Source organism: Camellia sinensis, chromosome 2 (genome assembly GCF_055761805.1).
Source record: "Camellia sinensis isolate YWXY chromosome 2, ASM5576180v1, whole genome shotgun sequence".
NCBI lineage: Eukaryota > Viridiplantae > Streptophyta > Magnoliopsida > Ericales > Theaceae > Camellia > Camellia sinensis.
In genome coordinates, this window is record NC_138962.1 from 32,713,397 (window position 1) to 32,730,118 (window position 16,722).

The following is a 16,722-nucleotide window of genomic DNA, read 5'->3' on the forward strand; positions in this document are numbered from 1 at the left end:
TTTTATGTATGTTTTAACTTCTCATAATTTATTTTATACAAGTTATATTTTATGAGTTATATCAATACAAGTTATATTTTATAAATTATATTAATATTTCAGTTACGTGGATTAATTTCTGAACTCTATTTGTTTAAAATGAAACCCATTGATATGTTTGTTTAAATTTTAAAGAATATTTAACTATGACCTTATAAACAATTATGTTTTGTAAATACCACCATAGGAGTCCCATGCCTTGGGGGACTTAAATAACCATTGACCTCTGTTTGACCACTTTATGGTCTTCTGTTTGTCATGGATCCATTGACCTATGTTCTGATTGTTACTTCTGTGACCTCCGTTCTGTTCTGTTTTGTACCGTGATTATGGTTATTTATTTACATGATTTTTGTATTTCAATTTCTGCCACTTTAAACAAATTATTATTTCAAATTAAATTACGTAAATATTTTAGCCTAATTAACTATCCATGGTTATTTTGTATTCCCTATACTCTTGGCATAATATTTCTCACTCTGTTGTGTGTTTATAGCTGTTACCCTTTCAGGTGACGAGATGTAGGGAAGACCTATAACCTCACGTAATAGAACCCGCACGAAGATTGATGTTGATCCACTATTTTGTCTTCTTTTTTTTATTTTATATTTTTGCTCCCTTTTGTTTCTACTCGAAGCCGGTCACTGAATAATAAAATAATAAAAGCCCTATAGATATATTTTCTCTTATTAAAATAGTAAAATGAAGTAAATTTTCTGTTTAATTATTTTTATTTCCTGTTACCTCCGCCTACGCCATTTAATTTGCTACAACTAGAATAAATTAATGAGTTGCGATTCCAACCCTAAGCCCCTAGGGTTGGTTCGTGACAAGCGACCACCCTTCCACCACTCCTTCATTTTCTTTCTTTCTCTCTCTCTCTTCTTCTCATTCTTCTTATTCTTTATTTTTGCAGATTTCCCTCTCTCTTTCGCTTATGATTCTTCTTTCTCCATCGTATTCATCACCAGCTTATCTACTACGATGTAGCACCTCACATAGCCCTCACTCGTAGTCCCAGCAACCTTAGCCTCCCACCAACAACTCTGATCGCGAATGACATAATAGATTGCAATATACATACATATAAAGAGAGAGAGAAAACGAGTAAGTGGATGAAAATAGATCGAGGAGTGGCGGTGCAATGGGAAAGTATAAGCGATGGAGGAGGTTGTGGAGGATGAGGCAAGGTGTAAGGGTGGCGACATTGCGACAAAGATATCAACGACATATAGATGACGGAAATGATACGGCGGCAATGGCGGTGAAGATAATGTTGTTGTGGAAGGTGTAGCCATCGTCTTCAATGGCCATCAAAGATAACAGTAGTGGTTGCTAGAGTCAGTAATGATGGGATTATGGTTAGAGTTAGGGTTTGAATTTGGGATTAAAGGTATAGTTGGTATTAAGGTAAGGGATCAAAAAGAAAATGTTAGGGCTTCATTTTGCTAGGTGTAAGAGGTTCAAAAAAGTGGAGGGGGGGAGGGGGGGCAAAGTAAAAAGGTTGGGACAAATAACAGCGCTATTGTTATTTGATATGTGGATGTTCTATTAAATGACATTGTTTAATGTAATTTTGCTTCAGGTTATAATTGTAATAAAATAAAATGAAAATAGAGAGATTCAAAGAAATTAGACAAGTGCTAATAGCAGCTCTCTAAATGTAAAATGAGACAAAAGTGAGGAATACTTTCTTTAATAGATTTTCAAAAATAATGCAATTAATTTCATATTTTTTATGTAATTATGTCGACTTCCTTGGTAATAAAGGAAAAGTTGTCCAAATTAATATATATGGCGAGTAAATATTGTTATCCCAGATAGGCAACCCAAGAGGGGGGTGAATTGGGTTATTAAAAATTTTATAATATTAAAAATAACACAATATTCAGAATTTTAATAAATAAAAAAATAGAATAATAATTATCAATATAAAAGTAGAAGAGATAGAGAGAGAAAATCAAACACTGCGATTTATAGTGGTTCGGCACGCCAGGCCTACGTCCACTCCCCAAGGAACCTCCTTGAGAATTTCTTTACTATCAATAGAATAAATACACCACCAAGCTTGTGGATTTGGCACAGGACTTACTCTTATCTATTGAGCCTCACTCAACAATAAATGTCTTACCCTTACAAAATCTCTCACAAAAATAAGGAATAAGAATAAGTGGTAATTGAACCCACTTTTACAATAATTCTCTCACAAAGAGTAGATATGAAAGTGTAAGAACAAAAACTAGACTTAGATCTGAAAGTGAAAGAGCAGAATACTCAGAATTTTGGAGCTCACAGAAATATTTTCTCTTCAAGTTCTTGATATTTTCTCCACATCCAACACCTCTATTTATACACAAAAATATACCCGTTGGACGCTCCTTGCTGACGTCATGGCTTACATAAGCACGCTCCTGACGTCATCGCTTACATAAGCACGCTCCTGATGTCATCGCTTACATAAGCAGGCTCTTGATATCATTGCTTACAGAAGCACACTCCTTAAATTTAAATAGTCAGCAAATGATAAGAATTAAAAAGATAAAAATAAGATTGATTTTTTTTCTTCTTGTTTTTTTCAAACATGGAGCCACCGTTTTTGTAGACAATTTAATACAAAGTTCACAACTTTCAAACAAACAAATAATTTTCTCCATCTAATTTATAATATATATATATGTATATACATATATACATAACTCCATCTTTTTCTTCTTGTTTGATTATAATATAATATAATCAATGTAGTGTAAAAAATTTAATAGCGCACGTGATGTATTCTGCATATAATGTTATATAAGTTATGATCAAAATTTTGCATACAGAAAAATCTCTATAAATAATATTTATGATGGATCTGAAAATATATGTCCTCTTTAAAATATTGTATATGTTGTAAAGATTTTATATTAAATATTTTACCACTCCATATTAATTTTGTCAAAATAAGACAACCCATAAATATCAAATTTGTCAAAATAATACAATTAATCGATTTGTCAAAAGATGAATAGTAATTAACCCTATTTTTCAAAAAGTGAATAGTAAAGTTTTTGAAAATATTTAAAATAATCATTTTTGTCAAAATAATATAATTAATCGATTTGTCAAAAGATGAATAGTAATTAACCCTATTTTTCAAAAAGTAAATAGTAAAGTTTTTGAAAATATTTAAAATAATATTTAACATATATATTTTAAAAAGATAATATTATTTTATTTAAATAATATTTAACAAATATATATATTTTAAAAAGATAATAATTTGTGTCAAATAATATGTATATTAACTAATATATTTTAGACATCATCAAAATTAAATAATATGATTAACAATCTCCCCCTTTTTGATGATGGCAATATTTGTATGGATTTGACACAAAATAAATTTGACAAAATATTTGACAACCCTGCGACATATAATTTTGATAATGGTAACCCTGCAACATATAATTTTCAAAATCATATTTTTTCTCCCCCTTTGACATCATCAAAATAAAGATGAAGATAAGAAACAAACACAATGGATATAATAATCTGGGTGGCCAAAAATAAAATAAGGGGCCGGCTGTCTTGTCGGAATCATTGTGGGGATTTTGGAGCATCTCGAGCGCAGGAAGTATGGACAAACAAAAGATTTGAGCAGAGATAGCAGATATGCATCGAGGAATGGAGCAATGGAGTGTATAAAAAGTGACACAGATCAGAGGCAAAGATACAAAATCATCAAGTGTTTTGAGAGAAAAATTTGTTTTAGCTTCTTTTGTAATCATGTCATTCCTTACCTTGGCTATCAATGAGTCGGACCTGCATGAGGTGCCTGTAATGCAGGCAAATGAGAGAGTACCAGTGACGCAGGCACATGCTATGCCTGTAAATGAGGGTTCTAGTGGTATTGGCAATCGAAATGATTTCGATGCTATTAATCACACTGTGGCTCTTAGTACACAGGCCATGACTGCAGTTTCCAATATGGCGCAACGATTACAAGCAAGAGTACAAGAAAATCAGCAATGGAGAGATGAAGTGTGCTTGTTAAAACAACAAGTAGTGAATATGTGTAAGGAGAAGAAAGAGCTTGTTATCCCAGATAGGCAACCCAAGAGGGGGGGTGAATTGGGTTATTAAAAATTTCACAATATTAAAAATAACACAATATTCAGAATTTTAATAAATAAAAAAAAACAGAATAATAATTATCAATATAAAAGTAGAAGAGATAGAGAGAGAAAATCAAACACTGCGATTTATAGTGGTTCGGCACGCCAGGCCTACGTCCACTCCCCAAGGAACCTCCTTGAGAATTTCTTTACTATCAATTGAATAAATACACCACCAAGCTTGTGGATTTGGCACAGGACTTACTCTTATCTATTGAGCCTCACTCAACAATAAATGCCTTACCTTTACAAAATCTCTCACAAAAATAAGGAATAAGAATAAGTGGTAATTGAACCCACTTTTACAATAATTCTCTCACAAAGAGTAGATATGAAAGTGTAAGAACAAAAACTAGACTTAGATCTGAAAGTGAAAGAGCAGAATACTCAGAATTTTGGAGCTCACAGAAATATTTTCTCTTCAAGTTCTTGATATTTTCTCCACATCCAACACCTCTATTTATACACAAAAATATACCCGTTGGACGCTCCTTGCTGACGTCATGGCTTACATAAGCACGCTCCTGACGTCATCGCTTACATAAGCACGCTCCTGATGTCATCGCTTACATAAGCAGGCTCTTGATGTCATTGCTTACATAAGCACACTCCTTAAATTTAAATAGTCAGCAAATGATAAGAATTAAAAAGATAAAAATAAGATTGATTTTTTTTCTTCTTGTTTTTTTCAAACATGGAGCCACCGTTTTTGTAGACAATTTAATACAAAGTTCACAACTTTCAAACAAACAAATAATTTTCTCCATCTAGTTTATAATATATATATATATATACATATATACATAACTCCATCTTGTTCTTCTTGTTTAATTATAATATGATATAATTAATGTAGTGTAAAAAATTTAATAGCGCACGTGATGTATTCTGCATATAATGTTATATAAGCTCTGATCAAAATTTTGCATACAAAAAAATCTCTATAAATAATATTTATGATGGATCTGAAAATATATGTCATTTTTAAAATATTGTATATATTGTAAAGATTTTAAACTAAATGTATTTTACCACTCCATATTAATTTTGTCAAAATAAGACAACTCATAAATATCAAATTTGTCAAAATAATACAACCAATCAATCATTTTTGTCAAAATAATATAATTAATCAATTTGTCAAAAGATAAATAGTAATTAACCCTATTTTTCAAAAAGTGAATAGTAAAGTTTTTGAAAATATTTAAAATAATCATTTTTGTCAAAATAATATAATTAATCGATTTGTCAAAAGATGAATAGTAATTAACCCTATTTTTCAAAAAGTGAATAGTAAAGTTTTTGAAAATATTTAAAATAATATTTAACATATATATTTTAAAAAGATAATATTATTTTATTTAAATAATATTTAACAAATATATATATTTTAAAAAGATAATAATTTGTGTCAAATAATATGTATATTAACTAATATATTTTAGACATCATCAAAATTAAATAATATGATTAACAGAGCTAAAAAGAAAAAATGCACAGTTGGAGAATGCAGTGCAGTATTATGCAACGGTGATAATGCCAAGACTCATAGAAATCGAAAATGGAGAGAGGCATGTAACAGAGGCTCATGAAAAATTGTTGAGAGAAGTGAAAAAGAAAAAATCTGTGAAACCTTCTGAAAATTTACCTGTAATCGAGTAATATTTTCTTTTTCTGAAATAAAATTGTGAGCATTTCTTCCTTTATTTATTTATTATTATTATTATTATTAATTTTTTTTTTTAAATTTTGACTTTGCACAAAAAAATTGTTTGTTGGTGCAGATAAGGAGTATGGCAGATAAGAAAAAAAAATGTATATATATACTCCCCCTAAAATTATGCACAGAATATACACATGCCCTTTTATATATATATATATATATATATTTTATAATGATTGTTAATCTCAAAATATGAGTCTCCCCCTGAGTTAATGCACTAGAAATTTCATAAAATTGAAGAAATAAATTACCAATCTATGACACCAAAGGCCCTTAAGATCTGGCCATAAACAACTACACCAAGTGTACTAGCAAAAAAGGAGAAAATAAAAATAAAAACAAATACTTCAATCAAGGTAGAAGCAACCAATATTAAATCCAAGAAAATTTGGAGCACATATAACAAGTAAAAAAATACAACACAGTGCAACAAAAATTTTAACATGTTGATCGGTGATAACCTTGATGAACGGAAGAAATTGAGACGATTGGGTAGATCGGTGACGAATTTTTGTAGATCGGCAATGGATCTTGATGGATCAGTCACGGATCTTGATGGATCGGTGATGGAACTTGATGAATCGGTGAAGATGGTGATGCAGATTTCGGGTGGAGAAGTGATGGAGTTTGGAAGATTAGTGAGGGATTTGGATGGATGGTGATAGTGATGAAAGTGATCGATGATTTTGTGGATGGTGGAGTTGGTTGTAGGCTATGGTGAGGGTGGAGATGGAGTCGGCTAAGGGTAGAGGAAGAAGGGGAGAGCGAGACAGCAAGAGAAGGAGAAAAAGAGAGAGTAAGGGAGAGAGTGGGTGAGAGATAGAGACGGAACGGAAGAGAGAGAGAGAAAAATTATATATATAAATATATGTATATTATTATTATGGTTATTATTTTTTATAATAATTATTATTATTACAATATTTATTTTATTTAATTATTAAAAAATTATTTTTAATATAAACATTATATTGGAGTATTCATCATACCAAGTTCTGTTCTAATATAACAAAATTGTTCTTCATTTAGAGGCTTGGTAAATATGTCAGCTAATTGACAATTTGTAGGCACAAATTCGAGTTCAATGTCACCTTTGAGTACATGATCTCTCAGAAAATGATGCCTTATTTCAATGTGTTTAGTGCGTGAGTGCTGAATAGGATTTTTTGAAAGGTTAATGGCACTTGTGTTGTCATATTTTATAGGAATATGATCATAGTGAAGTCCAAAATCTTGAAGTTGTTGTTTCATCCAAAGCAATTGTGCACAACACCCAGCGGCGGCAATGTATTCTGCTTCAGCAGTTGACAAAGCCACTGAGTTTTGTTTTTTGCAAAACCAAGAGGTGAGTGAGTGTCCAAGAAAATGACAAGTGCCACTAGTGCTTTTTCGGTCAAGTCTACATCCCGCAAAGTCGGCATCTGAGTAACCAAAAAGTTCAAAGGTGGTTCCCTTAGGATACCATAATCCCAAATTTTGAGTGCCGATAAGATATCTGAAAATGCGTTTGACTGCGATGATGTGTGACTCTTTCGGTGCGGATTGAAAACGTGCACACATACAAACACTAAACATTATGTCGGGCCTACTTGCAGTAAGATAAAGTAAAGAACCAATCATACCTCGATATTTCTTCTCATTTACGGGTTTACCTTGCTCATCTTTGTCGATTTTTATCAATGTGCTCATTGGAGTTGCTGCAGGCTTTGATGATTCCATTTCAAACCTTTTGAGTAGATCTTTGATATATTTCGTTTGATTTAAATGGATTCCATCATTAGTTTGTTTAATTTGTAGACCAAGGAAGTAATTTAATTCCCCCATCATACTCATTTCAAACTCACCCTGCATGTCTTTAGCAAACTCTTTGCACAAATTTTCATTAGTAGCACCAAAAATGATATCATCAACATAAATTTGAACGATTAGCATATCTTCCTTTTTGATTTTTATAAAAAGTGTTGTATCAATTTTTCCTCTACAAAAACCTTTGTCAAGTAGAAAATTCCTCAATCTTTCATACCATGCTCTAGGAGCTTGTTTCAAGCCATATAAGGCTTTTGAAAGTTTGAAAACATGATCCGGGTATTTATGATTTTCAAAACCGGGAGGTTGTTCAACATAGACTTCCTCCGAAATGTACCCATTTAAAAAAGCACTTTTAACATCCATTTGATATAATTTAAAATCTTTAAAACACGCAAAAGCAAGTAACATTCTAATAGCTTCAAGTCTAGCAACTGGTGCAAAAGTTTCATCAAAATCAATTCCCTCTTCTTGATTATAGCCTTGAGCTACTAATCTAGCTTTATTTCTAGTAACAACTCCAGATTCGTCCATTTTATTTCGAAAAACCCATTTTGTACCAATAACGGGATGATCCTTAGGTCGAGGGGTCAAAAACCAAACTTCATTTATTTCAAATTGATTTAATTCTTCTTGCATTGCTAAAATTCAGTTTTCATCATTTTTAGCTTCTAAAAATGATTTTGGTTCAATTTGTGAAACAAATGCCAAGTTACCACAAATATTTTTAACAGAGGAACGAGTTTTTATACCTTCCGCCGCATCACCTATGATGAGGTCTTTGGGGTGGCCATGAGCATACTTCCATTCTTTTGGTAGATTTGAGTCATTTTCTGTAAGAGCATATATTTTTTGAAGATTCTCCATTGTCATTTCTTCGTCATGTTTGCGTAATGGATTTTCTTCATTTTCCTTTTTATAAATACTCTCCATGTTTGGTTGATTTTCTACAATATCATTACTTAAAAGATTCTTGGAAATAATATCGTTAGATTCATCAAAAACAACATGCACAGATTCTTCAACAAGTAGAGTTCTTTTATTAAATACTCTATAAGCTTTACTAGACATAGAATAACCAAGAAATATAGCTTCATCCGATTTAGCATCAAATTTTCCTAAATTATCTTTATTGTTATTTAATACAAAGCATTTACAACCAAAAGCACGCAAGTGACTAATATTAGGTTTTCTACCTTTCCAAAGTTCGTAAGGAGTTTTCTTAAGAATAGGTCTAATCATGGCACGGTTTATAACATAGCATGCAGTGTTTACAGCTTCCGCCCAAAAATATTTAGGCAAATTATTTTCACAAAGCATAGTACGAGCCATTTCTTCAAGAGTTCTATTTTTTCTTTCAACCACACCGTTTTGTTGAGGAGTCCTAGGGGCTGAGAAATTATGATCTATTCCTAAGTCATCACAAAACTTAATAAAATCATCATTTTCAAATTCTCTACCATGGTCACTTCTAATACTACAAATATTAAGATTTTTCTCATTTTGAATTCTTTTACAAAGTTTTGAGAAATTATAAAAAGCTTCATTTTTTTGTGTTAAAAATAATACTCATGTATATCTAGTGTAATCATCAACACAAACAAGGGCATGAGATTTTCCTCCTAAACTTAATGTTCTAGATGGTCCGAATAGATCAATATGCAAGAGTTGAAGCGGTCTAGTAGTTGAAACGATATTTTTGGATTTAAAAGAAATTCTAGTTTGTTTTCCAAATTGACATGCATCACAAAGTTTATCTTTTTCAAAAATAATTTTTGGTAAACCTATGACTAACTCATTTTTTGAAAGTTTGGAAATTAAATCAAAATGAGCATGTCCTAATCTTCTATGCCAAAGCCAACCATTATTATTTATAGCAGATAAACATTTAATGTTAAAATGAGAAGATAAATCATGTAAATCAAACACATATACATTCTCATGTCTATAACCTACAAATAAAGTTTTGTTTTCTAAGGTATTTTCAATAGTGCAATGAGTTTTCTCAAAAATAACTCTATAACCTTTATCAAATAATTGACTAATACTAAGCAAGTTATGTTTTAAACCTTCAACAAATAAAACATTTTCAATAATAGGAGAGGGATTTTTACCAATACTTCCTACACCAATGATTTTACCCTTGCTATTGTCGCCAAAAGTCACATATCCGCCATCCTTTGGTTGGAGTGTGGCGAACATAGCTTTATTTCCAGTCATGTGCCTCGAACATGCACTGTCGAGATACCATCTATCGTTACTGGATTTTGTCTTGAAACATACCTACAAAAATTTGATTTATCTATTGGTACCCATTTTTTCTTGGGTCCATAAAAGTTAGAATTTGATATTCTTGAGATATCCTTAGGAACCCACATCTTTTTTATTTTAGCAAAAGGATTTCTTTTAATAGGACATGAAGGTGAAATATGACCTTTTGTTCCACAAAAATGACATGTGAGATGAGAGTGATTAGAAGATACATATACAAAATCATTTTTGGCAGTTTTTACTTTTGAAAAAGGTTTATATCCAATTCCGGCTCTACCAAAAGTACGGTTTTGATTTTTAAGAATTTTATCTAAAGTCTCTCTACCTTGAGTGAACTTTGAAAGAGTAGTTTTCAAGTCTTCAATATTTTCTTTTAAAATAATTTGTTCATTTTTTAAAGACTCGTTTTCTTTTTGCAATACAATTAAATGTTTTTCAGAAATTGAAGACTCTTTTTGAGTTAAAATCTCATTTTCCTTTTTCATTTTCATGGCTTCATTTTCTAAAACATTTATCTTGGAAGTCAATGATTCATTTTCTTTTGATAAACTTGAAATTACTTTCTTTTGACAATTATTTTTCAAACTAAGTTTCTTAAATTCTGCATGTAATTCATCAAAAGCTAATTGTAATTCATCAAATGTAAAGGATTCGTCATTTACCTCATTTTCATTTCCAAGTGCCATTAAACATAGGTTAGCAACCTCGTTTTTGCAAACTTCGGTTTCTGTATCGCTTTCATCACTATCTTCTCCCCATGCTGCAATCATAGCTTTCTTTTTGTCCTTCTTGAATTTTTTCTTAAGTTCTGGACATTCTGATTTGTAGTGTCCAGGTTTGTTGCATTCATAGCAGGTTACTTCAGATTTTTTGTGATTTTCTCCTCTTTGAAAATCCCTGTTGTTGAAGTCTTTTCTGAAAAAATTTCGTACACCTTGTTTCTTTCTCACAAACCTTTGGAACTTTCTAGTGATGAATGCCATTTCCTTATCCTCATCTGAATCATCTTCCTTATCCTCTTGATGTTTCGAGGTGGATTTGAAAGCTATTCATTTCTTCTTGTTGTTGTCCTCCTCTTCCTTTCCTTCTTGCATTATGAGCTCATGAGTTAAGAGCGATCCCATTAACTCATCTAGACTTAGCTTTGATAAATCCTTGGCTTCGGTAATGGCAATGACTTTTGTCTCCCAACTTTTTGGCAATGACCTAAGCACTTTTCTTACAATTTCAGCATTAGTATATATTTTGCCAAGAGAAGTTAAACCATTAATAATATCAGTAAAACGAGTAAACATTTGAGGAATAGTTTCATCAGGCTTCATTTTAAAAAGTTCATAATTATGGACTAGCAAACTGACTCTAGATTCTTTAACTTGTTCGGTTCCCTCATGAGTCACTATAAGCTTGTCCCAAATTTCTTTAGCGGTTTTACATGTGGAAATTCTATTGAACTCGTTGGCATCTAAAGCACAGTACAACATGTTTGTAGCTTTGACATTAATTTGGGCCATTCTAGTATCTGATTCATCCCACTCATCTTTAGGTTTTGGTACCCTAAGTCCATCTATAGTTTTGGTAGGAATTTTTGGACCATTACAAATAATTTTTCAACATTCATAATCATTAGATTGAATATGTATGGTCATCCTAGTTTTCCAATAGCTAAAATTTGTGCCGCTAAATAGAGGTGGCCTATTAGATGCTTGTCCCTCGGGTAAGGAATAACTAGGGTTGCCATGATCTACTTTGAGACGGTTAAGTCACAAAAACTAGAGTCTAGGCTCTGATACCAATTGTTATCCCAGATAGGCAACCCAAGAGGGGGGGTGAATTGGGTTATTAAAAATTTTACAATATTAAAAATAACACAATATTCAGAATTTTAATAAATAAAAAAACAGAATAATAATTATCAATATAAAAGTAGAAGAGATAGAGAGAGAAAATCAAACACTGCGATTTATAGTGGTTCGGCACGCCAGGCCTACGTCCACTCCCCAAGGAACCTCCTTGAGAATTTCTTTACTATCAATAGAATAAATACACCACCAAGCTTGTGGATTTGGCACAGGACTTACTCTTATCTATTGAGCCTCACTCAACAATAAATGCCTTACCCTTACAAAATCTCTCACAAAAATAAGGAATAAGAATAAGTGGTAATTGAACCCACTTTTACAATAATTCTCTCACAAAGAGTAGATATGAAAGTGTAAGAACAAAAACTAGACTTAGATCTGAAAGTGAAAGAGCAGAATACTCAGAATTTTGGAGCTCACAGAAATATTTTCTCTTCAAGTTCTTGATATTTTCTCCACATCCAACACCTCTATTTATACACAAAAATATACCCGTTGGACGCTCCTTGCTGACGTCATGGCTTACATAAGCACGCTCCTGACGTCATCGCTTACATAAGCACGCTCCTGATGTCATCGCTTACATAAGCAGGCTCTTGATGTCATTGCTTACATAAGCACACTCCTTAAATTTAAATAGTTAGCAAATGATAAGAATTAAAAAGATAAAAATAAGATTGATTTTTTTTCTTCTTGTTTTTTTCAAACATGGAGCCACCGTTTTTGTAGACAATTTAATACAAAGTTCACAACTTTCAAACAAACAAATAATTTTCTCCATCTAATTTATAATATATATATATGTATATACATATATACATAACTCCATCTTTTTCTTCTTATTTGATTATAATATAATATAATCAATGTAGTGTAAAAAATTTAATAGCGCACGTGATGTATTCTGCATATAATGTTATATAAGTTATGATCAAAATTTTGCATACAGAAAAATCTCTATAAATAATATTTATGATGGATCTGAAAATATATGTCCTCTTTAAAATATTGTATATGTTGTAAAGATTTTATATTAAATATTTTACCACTCCATATTAATTTTGTCAAAATAAGACAACCCATAAATATCAAATTTGTCAAAATAATACAATTAATCGATTTGTCAAAAGATGAATAGTAATTAACCCTATTTTTCAAAAAGTGAATAGTAAAGTTTTTGAAAATATTTAAAATAATCATTTTTGTCAAAATAATATAATTAATCGATTTGTCAAAAGATGAATAGTAATTAACCCTATTTTTCAAAAAGTGAATAGTAAAGTTTTTGAAAATATTTAAAATAATATTTAACATATATATTTTAAAAAGATAATATTATTTTATTTAAATAATATTTAACAAATATATATATTTTAAAAAGATAATAATTTGTGTCAAATAATATGTATATTAACTAATATATTTTAGACATCATCAAAATTAAATAATATGATTAACAAATATTAAAATAAATATATATTTTAGTAAAAAATAAATAATAATATAATTTTTACATTCATAATTAGTAGTGAAAAAAGATTTAACTATTATGAGAATTAAAATCTCAATAGAAGACCAATATAGTTATATCAAAAGTATGAGACTAATTGTAGAAGTGACCAAATTTACTGCAATTTTATTAAGTTTAATTTTATTTTTAAATTATTGTCACTAAAAAATTATCTCTTAACTATCAATTTCAATTTTATTTATTTAGTTCTTAAAATTTTTAATTTCATTTCATAGAATTCAATTGCATACATGTCCAACTTAGTAATTTTGGAAACATGACTTAAGTAGGAAAAAGCAATTTCGCAATTTGAATAATTAAAATCTTATGTTTATTGATAAATTACATTTGGACGTGTTCTAACCCAATAAATCTATCAAGGAAAATTATAACTTAATTAGTCTCATATATTTGTACTTTTATTCCATGAGATCCTTTTTTCCTCATTTATACTATTTATTGGACTATTATACCCTTATGTCTATTATTGATATGTATTACATAGAAAAATAATATACGCATTTCCTTTTTATTGATACCTCTATTTTGGTAGTTACCATTATTCACGTTTTTCTTTTTAATCAATTTCATTCTCATTTGTGGTATTGTTTCATTGTATTAGGGTTTCAAAACTCTCTATTTGGTAGGGTTTAGAAACTTTAGTTTATACATGGTAGTGAAATAATATTATGTTCCTCCATTTTTGTGGTGAAATTTTGTGTTCCTAAATTATCACTTTGTGTTCGAAGTTCTGTGTTCGTCCGTTGTTGCTCTATGTTCGAAACTCTATATTTCTTCATTGTTGTAAATCGAAACTCTATTTATGTCCAGTCAATTTTGTTACGAACATATTCTTCAAATGTGAGTTTGATTTGATTTGAATTCGTGAAATTGTGAAATTACATAAATTGTTAATAATAGTAATAATAATAAAGATGATGATGAAGATGAGGACGTGGGAGATTTTTTTTTGTTTTTAGAGTAATTGATTGTTTTTTTTGGATTTCTAATTCTATTGCTGCCATTGTTTCTATTTTTTTGTTAATTAGTGTGAATGTTCACATTTTACATTGTTTGAAAGTTTGAGAAATAAGTGTTGGAATATAGATATAGACATAATTATATATTTTGTAAGATATGAATATTCGCATATCATTAGTTAGTTGTTACTATACTTATTGTTTAAATAATTATTTTTTGTTATCATTAAATAATTGAAATAGTCATTTTTTTCTTTCCATTTTGTTTCATGTTGTAGTGTGAATGTTTACATTGATATGAATTTAGTTTTTCTAAGGTTAATTGTATGTTGATTGTAAATTATGAATATTCAAATTGTATTTTGGTATGAGTTTTTTTTTTTTAATTTTTTAAAAAGTTAGTTGTATTTTGTTATTTTTTTTACTATACTTGTTGGTTGAACAATCATTTTTGTTACCATTGAACAATCAAAATAGCCGATTTTTATTTTTTTTAATTTTATTTTATATTTTCACGTTGCAATGTGAATGTTCACATTGGTATGAGTTTTTTTTATTTTTTTATTTTTTAAACTAGTTCTATATTAATTGTAAATTGTGAACATTGTATTTTAGTATAAATTTTATTTTTTTGAAAGTTAATTATGTTTGTTGTTTTTGTTAGTTGAACAATTATTTTTGTTATCATTGAACAATTGAAATAGTCAATTTTCACTTTTTTCAATTTTGTTTTATGTTTTCACATTATAGTGTAAATGTTTACATTGGTATGAGTTATTTTTTTAAGGCTAGTTGTATGTTAATTATAAATTGTGAACATTCACCTTTTATTTTGATATGAATTTTATTTTTTCAAATGTTAGTTATATGTTTGTTGTTTATTGTGAACATTCACATTGTATTTTAGTATGTGTTTTGTTTTTTCAAAAGTTAGTTGTATGTTTGTTGTTTACTGTGAATATTCACATTATATTTTGATTTTCATTCATAGTTTTTGTTGCGTTATTTTTAAAATTTTTAATTATAAAAGGTTCAAAATTCATAATTTGATATTTTCTTTATAGAATGTAGGAGAGATTTTTTCCATGAAATAACAGAAATTTTCTATTTAGAATGAGGGAGAGATTTTCTCCATAAAATGAGGGAATATTGTTATGCATTCGTTTCAAAATAGAAACATGTGCAAAAAATTAAAAATGATGATTTTGTTATATTATATTTAACAGGACTTAATAAAATACTAAAAAAGAATATGACTTAGAAAGAGAATTTATCAAAAAAATGACCCAAATTAAATAATCATCTTTTTAGTTACGCTACATTAGATAATCTACACCCTACAATTAAATGAGTGCTGCGTTGTAATTGTTTAAATTTGTTTTTTGGTGGCAGTAATTATTTAAATTTTGAAATAACCTTTTGTTTATCAAATTAAGCTTTAATAGTAACTCATTTGGACAATTGTATTCAATCAGGTCATATTAGCTAAAATTATAAATTTTAGAGACTAAGGCCTCATTGGGGAACAGGCTAATTTAGTAACTTTTTGGCTATTTGGCTAAAAAGGTAGATAAAAAAAACTTGTATGTTTGGGATGACTTTTTGGCTAATTACGAAAAGATGTGCAAAAAGTAGAGAGAAAAGAGAATCTTTGACTTTTTGGTATGAGTTGTTGGCTTTTTGGCTAATTTAATAACTTTTTGGCTAATTGGCTAAAATAGCCTCTTGCCAAACGAGGCCTAAATATATGAAATTAATAATAAAATTTAACAATGGCAGTAATTTATAGGATAAAATAAAAATTAATATATTCATAAATATTGTTAGAAAAATGTTAACCACCATGTAATAGGTGGTTGTTAATGTTAGCTTATGTGTAAAAGATATGTTAAAATTAAAATATGTAAAAGAAAAACGTTTGAGGGCCACAAAATCAGTGGTTCAAATGGTTCGAAACTGTCAAAACAACGTCATTTTGGCTTGTTTTGCGCCCAAAATGACGTCGTTTTGGCAGTTTCGAGCCATTCGAGCCACTGAATTTCGGGCCACCAACTATTGCTGTATATAAAAATATAAAATTCTACTTTTTTAACTGAAAGACCGGACCCATATTGTTATTTATATATTCACAAATTGGTATGAATTTCACACAAAATAATAGTATGCTGACAAAAATTTATGAATATATTAATAAAAGTGTTACTATCTTACCATTATTACAAACTTTATTATTGTTTTGGATGGCAAGAACAATATGAATGTGATTCTATTCATCAACCACTAGACTTCACCTTTTTTCACAAGCTGAATGTGATTCTAGTTATTTATAATTGTTGTGTTTGGAATGAAGTGTTTCCTGCTTATCAAGTTAATTTGA